This window comes from Ascaphus truei, chromosome 1 (assembly GCF_040206685.1).
Source record: "Ascaphus truei isolate aAscTru1 chromosome 1, aAscTru1.hap1, whole genome shotgun sequence".
Classification (NCBI taxonomy): domain Eukaryota; kingdom Metazoa; phylum Chordata; class Amphibia; order Anura; family Ascaphidae; genus Ascaphus; species Ascaphus truei.
This window is the reverse complement of record NC_134483.1, coordinates 127,986,902-128,012,024: the sequence shown is the minus strand read 5'-3', so window position 1 is coordinate 128,012,024 and position 25,123 is coordinate 127,986,902. Positions and strand designations below refer to the sequence as shown.

Genomic DNA, 25,123 nt, shown 5'->3' with positions numbered 1-25,123 from the left:
GCGTTTTTCGCAACTCGCCATTTTATGCCGTTTTCTGAAGGAAATTGAACAAAAAATGGCGAGTTTTGAAATAACGATGCTCTCTGCATGAGGCCCATAGAACCAGATTGACTATACAGTGCTAAGCTTCTGCGTATCACATGACTTTTTTTTTTTACCATAAGGAAAGGTATTTACTGCAATATTAGGACAAACCCAGCACTAAATAAATGCACCAGGTTTCAAAAGATTGAGACCTATCCAATATAAATGGAGCTTATAACAAATGAAATATGGTTTCACAGGTTATTAAATAGGGATCAGTGATAGAAAGAATGCTAAAAATGTGTGAGAATGCATAACATTCATAACATAACCGAGGGAGATTTGACAGAATTGTCTGTACATAGTAAACTATGCTGCTACAGTACAAAGAATCCAAACAACTTACAATCTACTCAAAACCATGAGTCATAGTAATACAGTTACTTGCCCACAGTGCTTAAAACCTATACAAATATAACACCATGCGTACACAAGCAGCGCTATACAAGAAAAACTATTATTATTATTATTATTAATATCATGGCAGGAAGTTGCATGGTGACCTGGTTTGTGCAAACATTAGCACTAGTCCACTTGTAATATGTCAGCCAGCAGAGGGCGCACTGAGCCTTTTACCAATGTCCTTAGATGACCTTGCCAAAAACATTAAGATAATTGTTGTTTTAATAATTTAGGGTGTAGCAAAGCTCCCTGAGAAATATCTTCCTTGATTTTACTTCCATATATATGTGTAACTGCCTTCCTAAAGGGATACTAGCAATACTAGTGTATGCTGGGCCCCACCCTGGTTGCTTTGGGGATCCATTTGTCATGCAGGGGAATTTAAATAGGAAGGACTGTTCTGGAAGGTTAGGTTCCCAGAGGTCCAGAGGAGTGGAGCCTCAGGGAGTGTAGATAAGTAATGTTAGTAAAGTAATAGCCTAGAACAGGCTCCCCTGTTTATTATGTTGTAGATAGGGACAGTACCCCTTAAGTAAGGAGCCCCTAAAGACAGAAGGGAGTCCTGTACAATTTAGTAAAATGAATATGGCACGCCATAGAGGGTTTCAGGAAAAAGGGCTCTCGGGTGCCTGCTGATCAACTCTAACTGCAGATCAGCGTTAACTTTCCTCATCAGTCTGTGTGGAAGTGGCAGTTACCAAAAACAGAAAGCAAGGTACTGGGTCAAGCAAGAGAAGACCCATCAGGATGCAGGGGCCCCGAATAGTCGGATTGCTACTTAAAGGGTTTCGAAGAAACAAGTCGGGGCAGGTCCCACAACTACCCAAGCAACTAAGTCAAAGTACCTCCAACCGATGGAAGAAAAGTATTTGTGTATGTTTTTGAATGAAAGCCATGTGTCATATACGAGCGGGGGACAAGAGGTGCAGCTCTGAAAGGGATTGGATTAGACTGGAATCAGTCAACATTATATCAAAGTGTGACCATGTGACCATTCGTGGACTGGGTGTAGTGTGGTATCAGCCCCTCTTCCCCTCTCCCCCTGCCCTCCACCCTCCTTGTTAGTCTCTTTACTCTACTTTATTTGACATTATCGCATCCAGGTGAAATAAAAGGAAATTGTCATTCCAAAGTTAGTCCTATCAAACTATTTTATTTAAATCTACGTTTGTACAATCTGGTCAAGATTTGTATGTATAATCTAGTATTCATTTTCACCACTTTTATTATTTTTCTATAGTAACAAGTGTCCTGAGCCCGGGGGCTGCGAGGGGCCCGGATAGCCGGTGCTGGTGGCCAGGGGTCGGGCCCTATCTCTTTCCCAGCTGCTGGTTCCTCTTGTTGCCGCCGGGCCCCTGTTCTCCCAGCTGTGGGCCTTCTCCCTCACTATCTCTGCCTCTCTCTGATGCTGCTCATCGGGCATCTCTTTGACATCGGTACGAACCGTAAGCAGAGCCCATCTTCCGGCGTGCACCGGCATGAGAGAAAGGCTTGGCGTGGAACAGTGAGGGAGGCCCGCAGCTGGGGAGAGTCGGGGCCCTGTGGCAATGTGAGGATCGGCAGCCGGGCAAAGAAGTTGGTCGAGCCCAACTGCTTTGTCCGGCCGCCGGACCCCGGCTCTCCCCAGCTGCGGGCTTCCCACACTGTCCCGCGCAGGGCTACTCTCTGATGTCGGTGCACACACCAGCATGAGAGAGAGGCCCGGAGCGGGACAGTGAAGGAGAGAAGCAGGCCCCAACAGTGCAGAGGAGGGGGAAGCCTGACAGAAGATCCGCAGCAGCTGAGGGAGAGCCGGGACACCAGAGGCTTGAGACCATTCCCAAGCTGTGTGTTTTATATGTATTTGGGGGTGTTAGGGGTTTTGTATGTATTTGGGGTGGTGGGAGGATTGCAGGTGGGGTTTTATTTGTTTGGGGGGTCAGGGGTGTTTTTATGTATTTGGGGGCTGTATATATTTGGGGGTGGGGGTTATATATATTTGGGATGGGGGTTTGTAAGTGTTTGGGGGTGGGGTTTTCATATGTATTTTGTTGGGGAGGGGTAATTATTGTGGGGGATTATATATGTGTGGCCCTGGGGGGGGGAATGAGTGTGAGGAGGGGGGATTGAGGGAGGTGGGAATGAGTCAGAGGGGGGTAATTCACGGAGGGGGGGGGCAGTGTGAGGCGAGAGGAGGTGTAAGAGAGGGAGAGAGGAAGAGAGAGGTGAGAGGGTGAGTGGGGAAGAGAGGGGGTATGAGTGAAACAGAGGGGGGGGAGAAATACATGGGAAGAGGGGAGGGGGGGCGGGAATAAAGTAGGGGGCTCCGGAGGTGGGAAATGGGGGGCTTGCAAGACCGCCGACATGGGTGGGGGGGAGGGGTAGCACTATCGAAACTCTAGTCCTGGGCCCTGGGAAATCTGTCGGTGGCGCTGACAACCTTGGTGCCCCATCGCCCAGCCACCTGAATGTCGGCACCCTGAGTCAAGGTACACCATGCGGAGTAGCCATATACACACCCCACCGATTTTACCTCCCGAGCAAGCCGGGCAGGGAGGGTTACATTTATTTTTTTTGTGAACGGGAGACAAATAGATATAAATAGAACACAAATATTAGAAGCAACTTTAATGACACAGGGAAATCCTGTCCACCCAGACAGTCATTTCTGCAGAAGACCTTTGTGACGGTGAGGGGGTAACCAGGCTGACAATAAAGATTAAGCCCACTTGGTTACCCCTGATCCATGTATTGGGGTTCGGCAGTGCCAGCTCTTGAGCCCAGTGTTTGTCCATTCATTGTGTAAAATTATGTGACAATAAACAATTTTCTGTCTTTTTTACCTTTCCAGGTGTGCTAGCAAGGTTGCCAGGTGTGAAAGCCATTTGGGCAGCGGAGTTAGCCTCGAGTACTCACGTCCTGGGATGAATGGAAGTAATTGGACCACCATTTCCCTTGCCCAGACTTTGAGGAGCCTAACGCCACGGGTGGCTTCTGCCTGACAAGTGGTAGAAGTGCCAGGTTGGTGCATGCGTTTGTCAGATTCTGAATCCACGCTTGCCTGGCTTAGATAAACTGGCAGCGCTCTGATAGGCTGGTAGGATTCTTCCCACGCTCGGATTGGCTGTAGTATTTCATGAATGAACTCTGAAATACTATAAGAAACCCTCAACCAATCCGGAGGAGAGGTTCTAAGTGGCAGAACAGCAGCGGTAAATTTGAAACGACCAAAAGTTGCTCAGAGAGAAATAGCAGCCAGCCGGCTTCAGAAATTTCAAGGCGAGAAATTTTCTAAGTTCCACTTTTCGGGGCCAAGTTCTGAGAATAGAACGTAGCGGTCACGGCTGGGATTGCAAACCGAAAACAGTTCCAGGACGTTTGGGACTAACTCCCGGCCAAGGAATTTCAGCACCTCCGGAAGAAAGAAAGCAGTGGCGTCAGGAACTTCAAGCCGATTTGAGTTCCAGGACATTTCTGGACAAGTCCCGGTCAACCTAAAGACTTTGTTTTCTGTTCTATTTTACCTAGGAAAGTCTAGTTTAGTAGCCCAGACCCCCAGTACGTGTGTTTTCTTCTGTATTTTGTAATCCACTGTGTGTACGTCTGTTTCAAGGAAATAAATGACAATTTGTTTTACTAACTTGTTTTGCTCAGTGATATGATCCCGGTAAAAAAAGTATTAATACCTGGTCTCTCGTGACAACCTTTACTTAGTTAGTTATATTTCTTCTTCTTTTTGCACCTATAATACTACTGTCAGCAACCACACCCACAATATCTTCTATTAAGTCTCAAGATGTTGCATTCATGGCTGGATGTGTCTTAAATTAACTCCTCCCTAACTAACCATCTTTTTTTTTTAAACAGAATTGGAACCGGGCGTTCCCCAGAGTGCTATTTTAAGCTCTGGGCACCCCCTGGCCCCCAAGATACTTACTGGTGAAGTTACTGGTATTACTTTCTGTTTTTTAAAGGGGATTTAGATGGCCATCCAATAGGCAGCTACAACCAACGATTTTGCAGCTTCCTGTTGGCCTGAGATTTGGCAGCCATTTTGTTTCCCCTGAGGGAGATTTCAACCTGGTAACTTCACGAGTAAGTACCAGCAATTAGGAAAAGCTCTTTGAATCCCATGCATAAGACTCAGGGGCTGATTCAATATGCCGTATTGGCCCGAATATAGTGCAAGGTTTTTTGCTGAAAATTGCCCTGCCAAAACCTGCACGTGCACTATATTCGCAGCCTCGCATTTAGGGAAAAAGCATGGGGGGGGGGGGAAATCCAAGACGGCCACCGGGCGCACACGGCGCGGAACAGAGCTGGGCACTGACCGGAGGAGGAGGTGAGAGTCCAGCAGGGAATCGCCTGATTGGAATCCAGTCACCACGGTGTGGCAGGCTGACAGCCTGTGGAGCTGCAGCGGAGGGCCCACAGGTAAGGAGAGGCGGCCATTTAGTCCCGGCGCTTCACTGCAGGCTCAGCCCCCCTGCCCCCTGCTCATCAGCTGTTCGGTTGATCTTTGCCTGTTATTCTATTTCCTACAACTGTGAATTTTCAATCAGTTTTTTTTTCTTTTCTTCTTTTTTGCAATATTTTGTTGGCAAAACTGTATTAATATGTGCGAGGTCGCACTATATTCGGGCCAATACGGTAATGACGTGGTTTCAGGCTTAACATGTTTTGGCCAAAAGATTGAACTAAATGACCCATACTTATAAGAAGAAAACACACATACAGTATATCAATGAACTAAATAATTGATCATATTGGACGTGCAATGGGACTTCTATGTATACTGCTGATTCAATATATTTCAAAGTGTCCGATCACAGAAAATTGCCATTCAAGTCAATGGAAGTGCAATCGGCTGCTTCATAGTACAGGCAGTCCTCAGTTATCCGACACAATGTGTTACTCAAAATGGCGTTGGATAGCGAAACGTTGTAAAGCGAAACACATTTTCCCATAGGAACACTGTTTAAATGAAAGGTTCTGTTCCTGAATGCATTTTTAACACTAAAATACACCAAATATTTTATGCAGGCAATAAGATATGCAGCACACACATAAATTATATAATGTATATACTGTATTATATATATAATGTAACATAATAAATAATATATTATATAGTATAATATTATATAGTATAATATTATATATATACGCTCTTACGACGCTTTGCAATGCTGTTTATGTGTATGTGTATATATATACACATACACAACGTTGCAAAGCGTCGTAAGAGCGTTGGATAAGCCGTTTTGGCGTTGTAAAAATGAACATAGGTATGCATTTCACAGCGTTGGATAAGCCATTCGTTGTAAAGTGAAGCGTTGTAAAACGAGGACTGCCTGTATATTGAATCAGCCGCTTAATATTTAAGCCAGGGAGAGAGTCTTTGAAAATACTACCACTTTTCTCAAGAGAGGAATTTGAAGTTTATAAAGAAAAAGTAGGTTTGTCAACAAAGAAAAGTACCAATACTTTTAATATCATCACTGTCAACTCTTCAAGTAATAATAGTACTTTAACTAAGTTTGAACAAATAAACAAAATATTGAAGTTAAAAGAATAAGTACTGCGGCACATATATTTATGTTCTGGTGTCTTCTGGTCCCTTGTGGGAAATCAATATGGCTGCCATCCAAACCTCACTCTTACAGGCCAATAGGAAGCCGCAAGTCATTGGAGAATAACATTGAGGCTTCCTATTGGAAGGCCCTGGCAGTCGTCGTTGATTTAACTTTAATTTTACCGGCAACAATGTAAATTTATGGGAACCAGAGGTGCTCAGAACTGAAGATAGTGACAATAACTTCAATTAAAATTACTCCAAAATAAGAGCATACATTCTTTACATTTTATTTTATAGTCCAATTTGCCTACATGTCGCATTTATAATATTATTGATCTTAACAGCCATAGTATTGATAAAACATGTTTATTTATTGGACAACAACAAGGCCATTTGTACTGAGATGGACTTGGCAGATATAGGTCCCAAGTTTTATTTACTCTGGTAATGAACAAATATTTAAGTTAAACTACTTTTTCTCTTTGGTGTAAATGAAAATGTAAGTAAGGTAAAACATATGCATACGATAGGTAATGTGGTCAGCAATTTAGATGAATTGTATAGCTGATGCCAAAGACGTTTATTAGGGTTTCAAAAGGCTTGGATGCTTTGTGGTAAAAAAAAAAAAAAAATGTTATATTGAGCCTCTCTCTTAATCACTTCAGAGCAATCAATGCAGCCATCTCTGTGGTGGAATCCGGCAAACGTATGTTGCTCTCCGGCACATCAATCATTTTTATTATTACTGGACTCTACAGATATACAGTATGAATGCCTAGGAAGGATAATAGGAGTTGCCCCAAATCACTTGGGCCCAGGTTCACAAAGGGGTCCCACTCCTTAACATGCCTTTACTCCCATTTAGATACTAAAGCTTAGCACCTCTTTGTGGATCTGGTCCTTAATGTCTGAGGCTGCAGTAAAAAAGTGAACTTGCATTTATGGATTTATCGACTTCAACGAGTTTCTAAACGCTAGTGCCCCATTGGGGGGGTTATTCATTAAGCTGCAATAGTGCCAGAGACTCAGAGTGAGAAATCCTACATCTAGACATGTTAAGTTTGACTTGTTTGAGGGTGGAACGTAGGGACTATTTATCATAGCCGCAGAGCTGCAAAACTGGGGCAAGAAAACATCACCACTTTAATCAAGGATAAGTATTCCCAGGGAAACAAGGGGATTTCTGCTTTGATAAATCGAGGGCATTATTTTTGCACCCGTTTTGTTGCTGGGAGACTTTCATAAATGACCCCCACTGTGTTTCTCCTCTTAGCACCAGTAACCTCCCTTTTCCTGGCAAAATCCAAATATAGTCGAACCCCAAGTTTCCATCGTTTAAGTAATGAGTCACTAACACTGACAAGGACCTAACCAATCACCATTTGTTCCTTAGATGCTGCTGTTCCAACCTCTTGGTCCTCTCGATCTGTTTCTCATGCTGTATCAGAGTAAATCTATTACTACATTGCAGCAAATGGACTAGTGGCACTACCACGTGGGCGCTTACTATTAAAGGAAGGAAAACATAATGCAGGGAATTATTTTCTAACCCACAACATATTACATTAGTAGCTTTGATGTTTTCACTGCCAAATACAAAGTTTTGGCATGACCCTACTTCATGGTCTGACATTTGTGTTATCATGGTATTCGCAAGTCAGAAACCGTAGGTAGGAAAATGCCATACCGTTCAGGATTGCAGTGTCTTTATCTGTGACTTTTTCTAAGTTCTGCCCGTGTGATCTGCCTGCAGTCTGTAAGAGCTGCACAGGGAGAACTGCATCTCCCTGCACAGCTCTTACAGGGGATCGGACTGTTTTTATTTCAATAACAGAGTACTGTATTGAAGTGTAAGGGTTCCAGTCCAGGCTTTGGCTGGAACCTGACCTTATTGGGCTGCTGTGGCCATCTTGGTTGCTGGCAAGCCTCCTCCTGAACTCTGTTATTGGCTGCACCTGTTCCAGGGCTTAAATAGCAGCTTGTGACTTCCAGTCCATGTCTGAGCATTAGAGAAGGAGAAAAACTAGAAGAGCACTACTGTAGGTATCAAAAAAGTAGAAAGGAGGGTGCGTATCCCATAAAAAGATTATTTATTGGTCCTGGAAAAACAGGGCAATGGAGAGCCCTACCAACGTTTCACGCTTCACAGCGCGCTTTCTCAAGGTACCTTATTATGCTCAATCTTCCTGGTGTTATTGTTAACAACAGCGTCACTTATTAGTGAGCTTACCATCCGGGACTGCAACCCAGTACCTGTCTTCTATCAAGTTTATGTTTAAGGGTCCTCCCTACAAGTATCTGGTTATTCATTCATTCATTTATCCTACTGTTGGGGTCTTTAGCATTATGCAGTCACATGGCCTGCCTGAGCATTGTATGCTTTTCCTCGTGTTCCTGGTCACCTTTGGGTTCTAATTCCTGAGCCTTCCATGTGGCTTGCCTGTTCCTGAGGCTGCCCTGTTACCTGTTTGGATTCCTCTGTTGTTGACCCCGGACCGTAACCCAGACCTCGCTGCTTTCTGCCTGCCCTGACCTTTGCCTATTGCCTGGACTTTGCACCACTGCCACCAGCCCTGACCTTTGCCTGCTTACCTACTTTGGATACTCTTACAGGACTCTGTCCCTGGGCTCTGGTTGGTTATTGGGCATCCCTACCTCAGCACTGTGTCAGGGTCGCCTAGACCTCCTGCCTAGCCATAGCTTCCTTGTCCACTGGGTGTGCTGCTGCCTTCTGTTGGCTCTGGGTTCCTCTGTCTGTCTGTCTTCTTGTTGCTCCTGTCTCTGTCCTTTATAGCTTGCTTCCTGTCTGTTGCTTTTGCCTTTGCTTGAAGTCAGATTCCTAATGCACATGCTTCTGATTCCTGATCTGTTTTCTGTACCTGTACCATAAAAGTCTGTTCACAGTAAAAGCCCTTGCTGGTAATCTGGCTTGTCCCTGTTTATTCCTGTTCTCAGTCCCTGCCCCCAGACCTGTCCTTGCTCCCCTGTCCTGTTCCAGTCTCCTCGTTGCCAACCTCTGCTTGTTACCTGACTTCAAAACCTGCCGCCTGCCTCGGACCTCTGCTTGTTTCCTGACTGCGCTGTCTGCCGCCTGCCTCGGACCCCTGCTTGTTTCCTGACTTCGCTACCTGCCGCCTGCCTCGGACCCCTGCTTGTGACCTCTACTACGCTCGTGCTGTTCCGGCCACCGAGATCCTACCCGCCACAGGAGTCTCCCGTGACAGAAAGCAAAGGCCACTTCTGGATCTCGCTGGAACAGATTCTTCTTCTGCCTGCACCCTTTCCTGCCTGCTGCAGCAGACCACATCCGCATGGTTGAAGATAAGTACTTTCGTTTCTTTTTTGGAAATCCAAGTTGGGATTTTGAAAAGTTTTTTTTTGTTGCTGCTAAGTGTTCTGCAAGAATTATTGCGTTCATAACGAAAAAACATTTTTTCTGAGACTAGAACTGTTGCTGCAGAGACTATTGCAGCTTTCTTTGAGATTTTTCTTTTTGTGCAGTGCCTGGGTTAACCCTTGCAGTACCTGTTGCCACCTTTTTAGACTCTGACTTTTCATTTCCTGGATAAGGCTTGTCTCTGCATCACTGGTTGGACCACTGCTGTTCACAGGGTTCCCATTTCAAAAGACAAGAGTGCTTCTATTATTTTGTTACTGCATACTGTGATTTTTCCTGCAATCTGTAGTTTTTCATATGATTGGTTCTAAGGTTTCAGGTTTACCGGCAAGTTCCCCTAAAGTTTGTTTCTCTGCAACATATGATATCCCTACGCCTGATATCAAAAGTTTCAGATTTGACTGCATATTCAGATTCTGTCTGATATTCCTATGTCCGATGTCAAAAGTTTCAAATCTAACTACAAGTTTTCTCTGTATTAGTTTCCTGCTGTCTATGATATTTCTATGCCTGATATCTAAAGTTTCAGATTCAACTGCAGGTTTTCTTTGTCTATATGATATCCCTACGCCTGATGCCTAAAGATTCAGATGTAACTGCAGGTTCTCTCTGTCTGTATGATATCCCTACGCCTGATTTCTAAAGTTTCAGATATAACTACAGGTTTCTCTGTCTATGTTTTTTCCTTGCATTTATAAATCTCTGTGACTGATGCTAAAGTCTCAAAAGGTCAGCTCTCCTATCTTGTGTCTCTCTGTGTCTAATATTCCTGTTGTTCATTCTAATGCTTCTGTTTTAAAAACACATTTCCTCTTTACTGGTTTCTTGGGAAGTGTGGTTTCCCCATGTCTGAAATTATGGCTCCCACTCAAACAGTCTTGAGCAGTAAATGTGAACACAGTACCACTGATTCTTCAGAACTTCTCAAAGCAAAGAAGAAGAAGAAAAAGAAGGGAGGCATTACTGTGGAAGTGGCAGAAGGAATTAAGAATGTAAATTTAACCTCAGAGTCTGCATTTGATGAAAGAGATATGCTGCAGCTTAAGGCAACTCACAGACGTATCCCAAGAATAGTGGAAGAAAAGAAAGATGCCCCTACTCAGATGCATCAAGCTGCACAGAAAGCGATTGATTGTCTTTATGGACGTTTAGATAAGGAGCAAGAAGCCAACGCTGCACTACAGAGCTGTCTTTCCTCAGCAATTGCTAAGTGTGTTCTCCAGGAAAAAGAAAAGCACCAGTTGGAGAGTGACCTGGATGTCATGTCAGGTGAGCTGGAGAAGGCATATGCTGATGCTGCTGAGAATCGGTGCCTCGCTTCTAAAAGTAACGAATTCCTGGAAATCTCTATGAAGGAAATTGACAGGCTTAATACAGAGCTTAAAGTCTCCCAGGAGGAGATTTGCTACTTCAAAAAAGAGAAGGAAGTCGTTCGGGAGGAGAGATGCTACTTGAAAACAGAGATACGTTCTATGAGAGACGCCTCCGAAGAGTTAAATAGTAGGTTTGAAACTATAAACCAAATGAGTAAGAACTTCTCTGTCCAAGCCAGTGAAGGAGATAAAAGACTCCATGAATCAGAAGAGGAGAAGAGGCTATTGATAGAAGAAAAGTCAAGGATGCAATTAGCGCTGGAAAAAGCAGAGGGTAACTGGGAAAAAGAAAAATATCAGTTGGAGAATGACAGGTTGATCTTGTCAAGTAAGCTGGCTAAGGCCTACGCTGATTCTGCCCAGTACCAGACTTTCATGGCTCAAGTTGACGCAGCACTGGAAGCATCTCAGAAAGAGGTTCACAGGCTTACTACAGAGCTGGAAGCCTCTAAGGAGAAGAGTTGCCACTTCAACACAGAACTATGTTCATTAAGAGAAATCTTCGAAGAGTTAAATATCAGGTTTGAAACTGTAACCCAAGAGTGCAAGAATCTCTATGTCCAAGTCAGTGAAGGAGATAAGAAACTCCATGAATTAGGAGAGGAGAAGAAACAGTTGGCCCAGGAAAAGTTAGATGTGCAGACAGCACTGCAGAATGCAGAGAGAGTGCTGCAAGAAGAACGTGTCTCCCTGGAGCGGCGCACATAAGCAGAAAATATGCTGCAGAGTCAGCTGCGAGAACTGCGTATACATCTGCAGGACACCAAGGAGAAATGGGTGAATGCTGAAGAAAAGCAGCGAGTTCTGCAGAAAGAAAGTTTCCAGACTGCCTACAAAATAAAGATGCTGCAAGATTATTTGAGTACCCAGTGTGTCCCCAAAGAACAACATGAGGAGCTGAAGGCCACACTGAGCATAACCAGAGCCTCGCTGGAGGAAGAGCTACAGCTAGCAGCTGAACACACATCTCAGCAACTCACAGCGCTGCAGGCGCAGATCGCTGAGCTCAAGACACAGCTTGCCAAAAAGGAGAGAGAGAAGGTGTCCGTCTGTCAAGTGGCTGGCCTGACACAGCGCTATGAGGTCAAAATGGCTGATGCCTGCAAATTATTGGACCACACAGCCCGTGATAAGGTCCGGCTGCAGCTGGAGCTGTACAATGCCCGGGAGGAGTACCGGCAGCTGCAGATCAGAAATGAAGAAGATGCAACATATCTAAGCTTTACTCTGAGTCAGCTGGGAGATATGGAGTCGCGACTCAACTCCAAAAGAGTTGAACTGACAACTGCTTTGAGTGGAAAAGCTGCAGCCGTCCTTGATGCCCACATTCCTGATGTCTCTGCCCCTGCTTTTGGTCTGAACGCACCCATTCGGAGGTTCCTTGCAGCAACCAATGTACCTGTGGTGTACCCTCTGCCTGCTGACAAACCACCAGAGGTGGGTCACCTTGAGTCCACTTTTCATCAAGGCCTCCGGGAAGAGCCTGGAGGATCGTCCGGAGAACGCTCTTGAGAGGGGGGAGTAATGTCAGGGTCGCCTAGACCTCCTGCCTAGCCATAGCTTCCTTGTCCACTGGGTGTGCTGCTGCCTTCTGTTGGCTCTGGGTTCCTCTGTCTGTCTGTCTTTTTGTTGCTCCTGTCTCTGTCCTTTATAGCTTGCTTCCTGTCTGTTGCTTTTGCCTTTGCTTGAAGTCAGATTCCTAATGCACATGCTTCTGATTCCTGATCTGTTTCTATACCTGTATTATAGAAGTCTGTTCACAGTAAAAGCCCTTGCTGGTAATCTGGCTTGTCCATGTTTATTCCTGTTCTCAGTCCCTGCCCCCAGACCTGTCCTTGCTCCCCTGTCCTGTTCCAGTCTCCTCGTTGCCGACCTCTGCTTGTTACCTGACTTCGCTACCTGCCGCCTGCCTCGGACCTCTGCTTGTTTCCTGACTTCGCTACCTGCCGCCTGCCTCGGACCTCTGCTTGTACCTGACTTTGCTACCTGCCGCCTGCCTCGGACCCCTGCTTGTGACCCCTACTATGCTTGTGCTGTTCCGGCCACCGAGATCCTACCCGCCACAGGAGTCTCCCGTGACACACTGCAGGTCCACTTCCTGATCGGAGATGAGCACCGTCACATGAAGGAGGGGATCTCCGGAGATGAACTGCACCGATTTATTCACTCGCAATTTAACCCCGAAACGTCACTTTCTTAAAGTAGAAGTGAGCACTATAAAACCAGATTCAAGTCCAAATAATGGTGTCTCTTTGCCCGTCTCTTAGGCTCAGGACATGGTGAACTCAGCGTCACTGAGCCGGGCTGAGCCGCGCTGAACAGATGCACAAAGCCCCTGCATCTGTAATCAGCGCGGCTATAGTTTCTCCCTCCGCATGCGCGCTGATGCGTGCGGAGGCTGAGAAACTTCCCCGAGACAGGCAAGTTTGAAATTTGCCGCTCGGGGAAGCGGAGGAGCGGTCACGTGACCGCTCCCATCCAATGGGGCTGCAGCCGGTACCGGCATTGTAACTACCGAGCCACCAGACCAGACAGAGGTGTGTGTGTGTGTGTATGTGTGTGTATGTGTGTGGGTATATATGTGTGTGTGTGTGTGTGTGTGTGTGTGTGTGTGTGTGTGTGTGTGTGTGTGTGTGTGTGTGTGTGTGTGTGTGTGTGTATATTTATCAAAGTTGCACAATGTTAATAAATAATTTATTCTCATACATCTCATATTCAACATTTTTTTTAATTTTTAAAATATTATATAATATACACACATACACACACACACACACACACACACAGACACACACACACACACACACACACACACACACACACACACACACACACACACACACACACACACACACACACACACACACACACACACACACACACACACACACACACATTCCCCAGTGACACACAAACACACAGACCACTTCAAAGTGACACACACACACTGACAGCTACCAAGTGACACACACACACAGTGATACCCGCCTCCCAAGCGCGCTTGCTGTCTCCTCTGCCAGCACAGCAAAAAGCTCCTGGTAGAGCGAGCGGCAGCAAGCAACAGCGAGCAGCAGCACAAAAGTGCTTACTATGTCCCAGGCCTTAGGTTAACACCCAAGTTTGCCAACACACATCATTTAAGACTCAATCTAAATTTTACCAGGCTCATTCAAAGGGCAATTATATTGACACATTTTTTTTAATTTAGTGAATAATGAGCTCAATGACATGACTAAAAAATGTAAGATGGGTAAATCTCTATACAATATGAAGATAGAGGAAGTTTTAGCCTTGAAATAGTTACAAGAGAAAAAAGACCTCATTAAAGACTTCATAATAAGGCAAGCGGATAAGGGAGGTGGGGTGGTACTCCTTAATAGGCCGGATTATGAGAATGAGGCTCATAGACTACTGTTTGACCCTGTTTTTATGTTAAATCTAAACGTGACCCCACCAGTAAATATATATAATTAGTGTACTGTCTATCATCTATATTTTGTATCAAAAAAGAAAGTGTCCTACAGGGGGTGGGGGGGTGGGGGGGGCAATTCAAATTATAAACACTAAAATAAATTCATAAAAATGAATTGAATAATTGTATTAATTTTCTATTAAAAGTCTCATTTATTCGAGTTAAAACAACTGTTGGCAAATTTTAATTATAAAGATCAATTTTGAAAAATTGATTTTTATTTGAAAACTACTTTCTTTTTTTTTTTTAATTACTTTATAAAAGTATTTTTTACAATTATTTTCCCCAGTGATGTCCCCCCCATGAAATTGGGTACCACACCATAAGGAAAAATAAGTCTCAAATAAACAAGATTGTTCTTTTAACGTGTCATTAGATGTAAGGCTTCATTTTTTGAGGAATGGCGTGATATCCATCATCTCAGACAATCCAGGAGGAGCATATATGGGAAAGATAAAAGAAGAAACAGTGCAAAATTTAAGTGCAGATGTATTAACAATGATGTAAATTATAGGATGTAATCTTGGCTCTGATGGTCAGCCTACTCACAAGATGTAGAAGGTTTAGAATGCAGTTAGCAGATAGGGCTGCTACCCATTGGGTAAAGATGTTGAATGGATCTCCCTCCAGGCCCGCCTCACCAATGCGATGATAGTGTATGTAAGAGATAGAAGAGCACTACATAGCGCGATCAGGTTGATATTATAAACTTTATAAAAAATAGGTATAAAAGTGCAATGTGCAAAATTAAAACAAGCATTTGTCACAATATTATGTGAGTATAGTGGGTTCACCGCAGATCTCACCGCCTCCCCTGGATACTCCAAGTCTCCTTCGCCTGCAGTATGAAATCGCAGCTCCTCTCGCTGCGTCCGTCTGTGCGTGTGACGTCACGGCTCTATGGTTTGGGAAGCTACGGGTCGCCCACAAGTACAGAAAGCACCACTCTACGCGTTTCGCCCAGTCTTGGTAGACTGCATCCGGCTTCGTCAGGAGTGTCCATCATGTCATTAAACCCCAAAGGATGTTTGGTTCTCAATTTAAATATCCAATACTGTTCTCTACGTAGCAAATGCAGGTCCCTATTGCTACCTCTAATATTGCCACCAAGGCATTCTACAGCCGAAAAGTGCAAATCTGCAGGATCACTGTAATGAACTTTGTGAAAATGATCTAAAAGGAACGTGAGGGGTTTACCTTTATCCAAAAATTGTTTGATAGTATTTTTAGGCAGGCCCCTTTTTCTGGCATGACCCAAGTTATACAGGCATACCCCACTTTAAGTACACTCACTTTAAGCACACTCGCGAGTAAGTACATATCGCCCAATAGGCAAACGGCAGCTCACGCATGCGCCTGTCAGCACGTCCTGAACAGCAATACCAGCTCCCTACCTGTACCGAAGCTGTGCGCAAGCGGGGAGACTATAGAGCCTGTTACACATGCGTTATTTACATCAGTTATGCACGTATATGACGATTGCAGTACAATACATGCATTGATAAGTGGGAAAAAGGTAGTGCTTCACTTTAAGTACATTTTCGCTTTACATACATGCTCCGGTCCCATTGCGTACGTTAATGCGGGGTATGCCTGTATATAGTTTTCCCAAACTAAAAGTTTCAAATTAAGCATTATTTTCTTTAAAGTTATTTTTTTTAAAAGATAAACCATGGTGATGTGGAGACTATGATTCCTTTTACTCCATGTTTTTTGGTATGGTGGCTGCTGAGTTACACTGACTGAAGCAGTCATTATATTAGTCACAAATCCTAAAGCCAGATTGCACCTGTGTGCATTTTTCTCCAAAAGATTTTCCCCAGCTGACCGGAACTACGACGTGGGCAATCAGGAACTTTTGGCCATAAAGATGGCTTTACAGGAATGGAGGCACTTACTGGAAGGGACGGAAAATCCAGTGACCATACTCACAGATCACAAAAACCTTTTGTACATTGAGGGTGCCTGTCGATTGGGGTCACGACCAGCGTGGTCTCGCTTTAACTTCATCTCTTACTTGCCAGGCTCTAAAACCGTGAAGGCGGATGCTCTTTACCGTCAATTCTTGGTCGATGACACTGCAGTGGATAAAGACTAACCGATTCTTCCATCTTCACGCATCATCTCAGAGGAATTCTCCCAGAATAACTTTCGGAGCGAGTCATCGCAGGAGTCACTCTTCTTTGTTTACTTTGGGTTTCATCCCTATGCTCTTCCCTCCTCAGGAGCTACATCCGGGGTCCCAGCCGTGGATAACCGGACCCAGCACCTGCAGGAGCTACAGGGGAAGACTGAGAAAAATCTTCAGAGGGCAGTGACCACACAAAAGACATAGGCATATCGGCATCGGCAGGACAGGCCAGTATAACATCCCAGTGACAAGGTGTGGCTGTCTACTAGAAAACATACGCTTAAATGCACCCTCTGAAAAGTTATCTCCAAAGTTCATCGGGCCTTTCGAGATCATTGAGAGGATCAATACGGTAGCATACCGGTTACACCTGCCACCATCCATGAAGTTCCCATTGACATTTCATGTCTCAATGCAGAAAACCTTTGTACAGGATCCCAAGTCTCCTGTGCCCGTGCCTCCTCCTAAACCTCTTCTAGTGGATGGACAACAGGAGTTCGAGGTGCAAACGATCCTGGAGTCTCCAGAGGTAACATTGAAAAAGCAAAATGTGTGGTGCTCTAAACGAAAGCCTATAACAAAAAATCACATGACTTGATTGAAGAATCCTGAGGTGTGAACCCCCCAATGGAAGAAAATGGGATATACCCCAGACAATGCAGATAACAGCTCCAGATATAACTCCAATATATAACCGACTAGGGGACTAGGATCCCCACAAGAACTGTAGTAAGGGACCTCACACTAATGTGATCCAACATATGACATCGGAATGGAGAATGTCCAGATAATAAAATGATAACTCACTCAGGGTAGGCTTGTCATGCTTGTCATCCTTGTCATCACTGTAGATGTGTCTTCCTCCACTGATGGGGGGTGTGCATCCGGTTTTTCAATGGTCCTGAAAGTATACAGATAGGAAAAGGCAGGCACCAGCAGCACAGGGTCAAGAAGTAAATGAGGAATTCAAATGAGAGCTAGTTCCCATAAAAAAGGTAATTTAATGGATTCTACAAACAAAAATATTTTTCAAGGCTTGCGCTCGAAACGCGTTGGTGGGGGGCTTTTGTACCCCATAATGCTGTTATATTTTTGTTTGTAGAATCTATTAAATTACCTTTTTATGGGAACTAGCTCTCATTTGAATTCCTCATTTACTTCTTGATCCTTCTTGATCCTGTGCTGCTGGTGCCTGCTTTTTCCTATCTGTATACTTCCAGAGGTAACATGCAGTACCTCGTTCATTGTAAAGGCTTTGGTCCGGAAGAACGTACCTGGATCCCCATGGATTGACTTCACGCTCCTCGTTTGGTACGGGATTTCCACTGAAGGTACCCCTGGAAGCTGAGCCTGGAGCACCGGGAGGTCGCTCCTGAAGGGGGGAGTACTGTGAGGATCAGGTACGGGCATCACCCCCGAGACAGCAGCAGACTTCACTCCAGGCTTTGATACTAACTAGCTGCCACTGCTCTTCACCAGTGCCTGCTGTGCTGAGCTCACTCAGCAACGAATCAGGAGGCTGATTCTTGCAGCAGCTTCTGCTGCTGTACTCAACTATTGGCTGCTCTCCCTTTATATGCTCGGCTATTCCTGCTGCAATTTGACTGAGCATAGAGACTGTTTCCTTGTGACGTCATGCTAGCACCTTATATTGTCCTGCATTGTCTTGCCTGCTGCGCTATCCTATATCTTGCAGTTCTACAGAAACTTTAGCTTACCTCTCAGCGATCCTGTCTATCTCCAACCCTCGACCATGGCTAGTGATCCCAACAATCCATACCTCCTCCGAACTACAGCCACGGCAAGTAATACGATGATACTCCCCTCTCCAACCCTGACCCGGCTACCCACGACCACGATTCTGCATTCCGGACGCGATCTCATGGCCTTAGGTCAGTGTTTCTGTATCCCCATCTCGGCCTCGCGGTTCAGTCCAGTTTGTGGTGGGCACCCTATACAATTCCTATATCACTCGTGCTAGGATATTTGAAAGATTTTTGGTTTTTCTAAAAAAGACTGTTGGTGTTTTATTAAGAAGGGGGCCCCAAATAGGATCGTTAATTAAGATAGCCCAATGTTTCCTCATCATTTCTTCAATTTTTAGACTCGCAGTATTAAAGTTTGTTACAAAAGTTACAAGTACCTTGTCATCCCCTCCTTTATTCAGAAACGTATTCTTTTTAGAATCATTGCTTTGTAATAATGCAGTTGCATCCATATTTTGAACTTTAGATAAAGCTATATTTAGTTTCTTCCAATGATATCCTCTTTCAATGAATCTATCAAAAAAGGCACCAGACTGTGTTTCAAAATCAGTCAATGTGCTACAGTTACACTTAACGCGCACAAATTGCCCGAGGGGAATGTTGTTGATCCAGCTTTTCTTATGGTTACTTGTAGCTAAAAGTAAATTATTAGTATCTACCGTTAAAAAAAACAAAAAAAACAAGTTTGTATTGTTACCAAGTTGCCTGTTTAAGCCCCCAGTTTTAAATCCCAAAAATCAATAGATAATAATAATAGCATGTTTTTGTATAGCGCTGCTAGTTATACGTAGCGCTTTACAGAGACATTTTGCAGGCACAGGTCCCTGCCCCCATGGGGCTTACAATCTATGTTTTTGGTGCCTGGGGCACAGGGAGATAAAGTGACTTGCCCAAGGTCACAAGGAGCCGACATCAGGCTCAAACTTTCAGTGCCACTCAGTGTCTTTTACTCACTGAGCCACTCCCTCTCCCTAGATATATTATTACTGGCTGATGTAATAATTAGATTCATAGTATTTGTAACAGGGGAGTTATCCCTGTTCAGGTAATGTACCTCTAATCCAGCAGTGTGGTGGTAAACTGCTGGTAGTCAATTAACAAACACCACCTGCCTGATTAGATGGCTTAGAAAAGCCTGTCTTTTGAGACAGGAAGAGAGACTCCTTAGCTCACACCTGAGCTGAACTTGGAGACACTTGTCTTGAGCCCTGCCAGAAGAAACAGCAGAGCTGCTTTCAAGACACAGGGGAAACTTCTAAACCTGAATGCTGACAAACCCTGAAGAAAAGGTAGCAACCAGGGACAGAGAAGATTTTCCCTCCAAACCACAAGGAACAGATAAGACTTTCATTTATGAGACTTTCTATATCTGCTTATTTTATGCTATATGTTTGGGGCTGGGAGACATGCTTATCTAAGGGAGTTGTGAACTGCATAGTATTTCACTAGAAATACTCCCAAGTGAATAGAAGCTTTGTTTACCCCTTGTTTGGATGGTTTCCTGATGTTAAGGAAAAGGCGCAATAAAAGGCTTATTTAATTTCACTATAATCAGTCTCCCTTGCATACCTCTGTGAGCGTCCGCCTACAGTATTATTATTCAGATACAATCGCAAGTTATTTAAAGAAGTGGTGTCACCTTCCCATACAATTAGTATGTCATCTATATGCCAGTCACTTGAGAAAGTCCTCTGTGAAGGACGAAACGTCGTATTTGGTGCTATTTGATTTATTAAATCTTTTGAAAATCTGCATTGTGCCCCTGATCATCAATTCTTCACTATCTTAGGATATATTGGCAGATGTCCCTGAACCAGGAGCACGGGTTGTTGCAAATATTTTTCTTTATCTATTGGTGTGCAGCTTTATCATTTTCTGATCTATATATCAACGCCATATGATGACATTTTTTGCAAAAGGATTTTTGGACACAATATACTGTTGTTCCCATGTCCCCATATATAGATTAGCATTGCTAGGAGCCAAATGGGGGTCCATAGCTGTGCCACAGATCTGGAGAAAAAAATTGGGAGATGAAAAGAAAATAGTTATGAGTCAAGATAAATTGAATGGAGTCCAGTATAAACTCACGATAAAGTGAATGTATAGTATGGTTATTGGATAAAAACCTATTGATGGACTCTATACCCTGGTCATGGGGAATATGGGTGCAGAGAGCCTGTACATCACAGGCTACCCATCTGTAATTTTCTTTCCAATGAAAGTCCTTAAGATTTAGAACCTCCCCTATGTGCTGGCGCACTTGCGGTCAAATAGGTACATTTAAGCATATATGGTGGTCCTGCCCCAAAATAATTCTATTCTGGGGAAGAATTCGACGTTTAATAGAAGGGGCAACAGGGGTGGAGCTATCATGGGATATAGAAATAGTGCTCTTACTAAAACCGAACGAGCGGCTTGAGAGAAAATTAGACTTCTTGATAACACAGATCCTCTCCGCAGCCAAAACTCTAATCGCAAAACACTGGAAACAGAACGACCTCCCCCGATCACTGAGGTAATGCACAAGATAAATTATATAATGACAATAGAGAGACTTACAAGTCTAATACACGACAGATACAGCACCTTCTTGACAACATGGGACCCCTGGGAGACTTATATATGGAAGAACCCAATAGGAACCATAAAATAAAAAGGAAACTAGAAACAACTACTAATGGTTAGGTAGGCCTAGACCTAGCAAAGGATGCAACAAGTATTATGGAATGTTTGCTTCCTGCGTGGAGCCAGTGATGGATGTCACCCTACTGCCCTGCCCCCTCCTACCCCACAACCCTTTTATTTTCTGTACCCCCCCTTCATTTCCTTCCCCCTTTTTATGTTATCATGTTTCCTGAAAAATAAAAACTATTGTTGAATCTTTAAGGTAGGATGGGAGGGTGCCAACATATTTTTGCAAAAATGGCCCACATATCGGGAGAGATTTGATGTTATAGATTGTATTCCAGAAATAATAGGTCTCTAAGGTGGATTAATTCGAGATTTATGGATCTGGGGCAAATAATAAAATAACGGAGTCCTAGGGTTTTCAGAAAAGAGGAAAGCATATTCAACTTTGATGAGGATAGTGTTAAGTAATGCATCATTTAGACATTGTTTTATTTCAACAACATACACTAGTCATTATAGACACAAAATGCAGTAACTGTAATCAGAACAAAGTTCACTGAGTCCAGATCCTAGTAAGAGAATGAAATTCTCAATAGATACAAAATCCAACCGTAAAGTCCTTAGTCTGTCTCTGGGCCTCATGCAGAGAGCATAGAATTTTAAAATTGGCGAATTTCATAAAAAGTAGCTTTTTTGGAGAGTTTTATTCTCCATATGCAGAAAAGTGCGAATTCTGCTATGTTTAACATGGATGCGTGTGGCGAGTTTAAATTGGCGAGATGCGCGCTTCAGAAACGTGTAAAAACAAATTCGCGCCTTTTTTTCCCCTTTACTATAGGCGGCGAGCGCCATCTTTTCCTGGCGCGGCAAAAATGCGAGAATCGCGCCATTTTCTTGGCGCGAACAGCCGCTACATGCCGTTCGCACCTCTCTGCATTCGGAGAGTTTTAAAAATGGCGAGATGGAGGTTCTCGCCAGCCGCGAGGCGAGTTTTAGTAATAGAAAAAACAAAATGGCGCGTTTTTCGAAACTCGCCATTTTATGCCGGTTTCTGCGCGAAATTGAACAAAAAATGGCGAATTTCGAAATAACGATGCTCTCTGCATGAGGCCCTCTGTCTCTCTTTCTTTTTCTCTTTCGTTTTGTTCTTTACAGTGGGGCTATAAGGATTTAGGGAAGTAGCTTTAATCCCTTTGGATTTGAGGGAATGGGCCTGAGGAAGGGGTTCACACCCCGAAACATTGCCCCCCTGGTTACCTACCCACTACATACACCCCCCCCTTTTTTTTTCATTGTTGCTCCCTCCTCTCCCACTGTGGTATCCCCTCCCTTGTGTATTTGACCCCACTTCACTACCCCTAGGGTCCATTTTTGTGTATTCCTTGCCTGGCAGAACTTTTTGTTCACAGCTGCAACAGATTCAATCTCAACCACCCCCAGTGTATGTCTACGTTGCCCCAAAGGTGGACAGCTTGATGGGGCTCCCCAAGGACTGCTCCCCTCTGCACAGGACCAGCGTGCTAAGGGTTAAAATGTGCTTGTACTTTGTGGAACGTCAACCCCCCCCACTAGAATGTTAATGAGCCAAGAGGACACAAATTACTTTTTGTTCACAGCTGCAACAGATTCAATCTCAACCACCCCAGTGTACGTCTGCTTTGCCCCAGAGGCGGCCAGCCTTTGGCGCAGCCTAAGGCACGTTCTATAGTGCCGGGCGCATGCTACGCCGTGCGCGGATTTTTAGTTGGCTGATGTTAGTCAGCCTTTCTATAGAAGTGCCGAGCGCGCGCACGGCAGGGAGAGGGGAGCCGACAGACAGCGGCGAAGATGAAATAATTAATCTTTTTGCGCCGCTGCCTGCGCTCAAATGTATGTATTGGTGTGTATGTGTGTATGTATGTATGTATGCATGTATGCGTGTTTGTATGGATGTGTGTGTGTGTGTGTGTGGGGTAAATAAAAGCACACACAAAAAAAAATTTATTAAACTTTTTTTTTAATTTAAAAAATCTTACTTACACTCCGCTTACACTTACACTCACACAACATATACACGCATATACACTTACCTGCAGCTCCCGGCACTATATACAGGAAAAGCATGCGGCACGTGCACGCGCGTTCGCATAGGAACGCACGGCCGCACGGCCGCATCCTATATATAACAGCCCTAAGGGTGTGAGCTGTTTGTTGCAGTTCGCTGATGTTTGGTGATGTTAAAGTGATGTTAAAGCTTCTCTATTTCAATCTGAAACTCATAAGCCCTTTATCCCCGGTACGCAATTTTCCAACTCTATCTGTCTATGAAATGTCTGTGAACTCACTGTATAACCCTGTTCTTTTAATGTAACTGTAACAGGGGACTTATCCCTGTTCACAAATGTGCCTCTAATCCAGCAGTGTGGTGGTTAACTGCTGGTAGGCAATTAACTAACACCACCTGCCTGATTAGATTGCTTAGAAAAGCCTGTCTTTTGAGACAGGAAGAGAGACTCCTTAGCTCACACCTGAGCTGAACTTTTGAGACAGAGCAGAGATTCCTTAGTCCACAATGGGGCTGAACCAAGGAAGGACAGATGTCTTGAGCGACAAGCTGACCACAAGACAAAGGGGACAAGATTCTAAACTTGGAGCCTGACATTTTCTGTGCACACAAGGGTGCGGTTCCAGGAGAGCAGAGAAACTTCCCCTACAGCAGCCCAGCTAACAGATAAGACTTTTTCGTATAAGACTATTATCTATGTCTGTGTATTGATAAATGTCTCCATGATTTGGGGCTGGTAAATAGCTTAGCTAACCAACCCAGTCAGAGAGGGCTGAGCTACATGTATAGATAGTCTCCAAAGCAGAGATAGGAGTTTTTGGTTGGCTCACTATTTCGCTTATGTTGATTTTTTTGCTGTTTAAAGTGACAGGCACAATAAAGCCTTGTTATAATTTCACCTTACAGCAGTCTCCATTGTGTACCTCTGCACATGTCCTCCTACAGTAACTATGTATTTTTTATATCTCTGTGCCCAGGACATACTTAAAAACGAGAGGTAACTATCAATGTATTACTTCCTGGTAAAACATTATTATAAATAAATAAAAGGTAACAGTGACTATTGTTACAGTTTTCAGCTCAAGCTGCTGGGAACATAGGCAACAAATTATCACAAAGATCTTGCACTTCTGGGGACGTGGGCTAAAACCTGCTATAGAAATCAAAGGATGATCAGTATATTAAATTACATTAAACATGGCATTAAGAGTTGAATTTAATAAAAAATAAAAAAAGGTAGTAAGTATTAACTAATATTACAGAAATGTACACACATTTATAAAACAAAACACACACACACACACACACACACACACACACACACACACACACACACACACACACACACACACACACACACACACACACACGTAGGATATTGCATGGATTGCTCCTTTAACTGGAAAACACATGTGCCTACTCCTTTGTACAGACATTACAAAAAGTATGTACAAGCTTTTCCATTACGGGTGGCAAATGAAGAAATAAGGTGTGCCTATTTATATTCTGGCTTGTATGACCATTAGGCAAAGTATATACAAGTTTTCTGCACAAGTTGCAATGCCTTATGTACAGTAAAACATGTAAGGGCATAAACATTTTTGACGTTCTCATGGCTGCGTTCCTGGCAACATAGTAAATAACACAGGACACATCTTTATTATACTGATCTCAGCTTGACTGAGACGGTTTTATAGAGAAGTATAACAGCCGTCTGTGGGTAGGTTTTCTTGCTATGCACTTCTTTAAAACAGCAAAACAGTATTTTTTGTTTTTAGTCAACTCTTAATGCCATTTTTAATGAGTTTAAAAGCATCCTTTGATTTCTATAGCAGGTTTTAACCCATGTCCCAAGCAGTGCAAGAGGCACTTTGCCACACGGTCCTGTTTGGGATAATTTGTTGCAAATGTTCCCAGCAGTTTGAGTTGCAAACTATAACAATGGATAATGTTAGCTCTTGTGCTCTTCGCTCCGGGGGAGAGTGGGTGTGGACCATACCTCTGCCTCTGCTTGGGAGGTGAGGAAGAGCTAGGATTGCTGCAGGTGCCCTTGGCCTGTAGTGGCGGTCTAGGGACCATCATCTGGTGAATCCTGAGAGACTGTATATGGCAGAAGACCGCTGTGTAACTGTTACGGCAGAGTAGTAATAAACCCGTTCCTGTTTGCAATATACCTCCTGCCTGGTGCGTGACCTTAATAAAGTAATACGTTCTACCGTGGGAGATCACCTTCAGTTCCTGGAGCCTATGGCAGATGGAGGCG

At 43.9% G+C, this 25,123-nt stretch overlaps 1 protein-coding gene across 1 annotated transcript in view; it reads right to left on the bottom strand.

The window, feature by feature from the left end:
* Positions 1–25,123, bottom strand: part of MLLT3 (MLLT3 super elongation complex subunit) — a 343,568-nt gene that overhangs the window by 311,073 nt on the left and 7,372 nt on the right. The window lies entirely within an intron of this gene.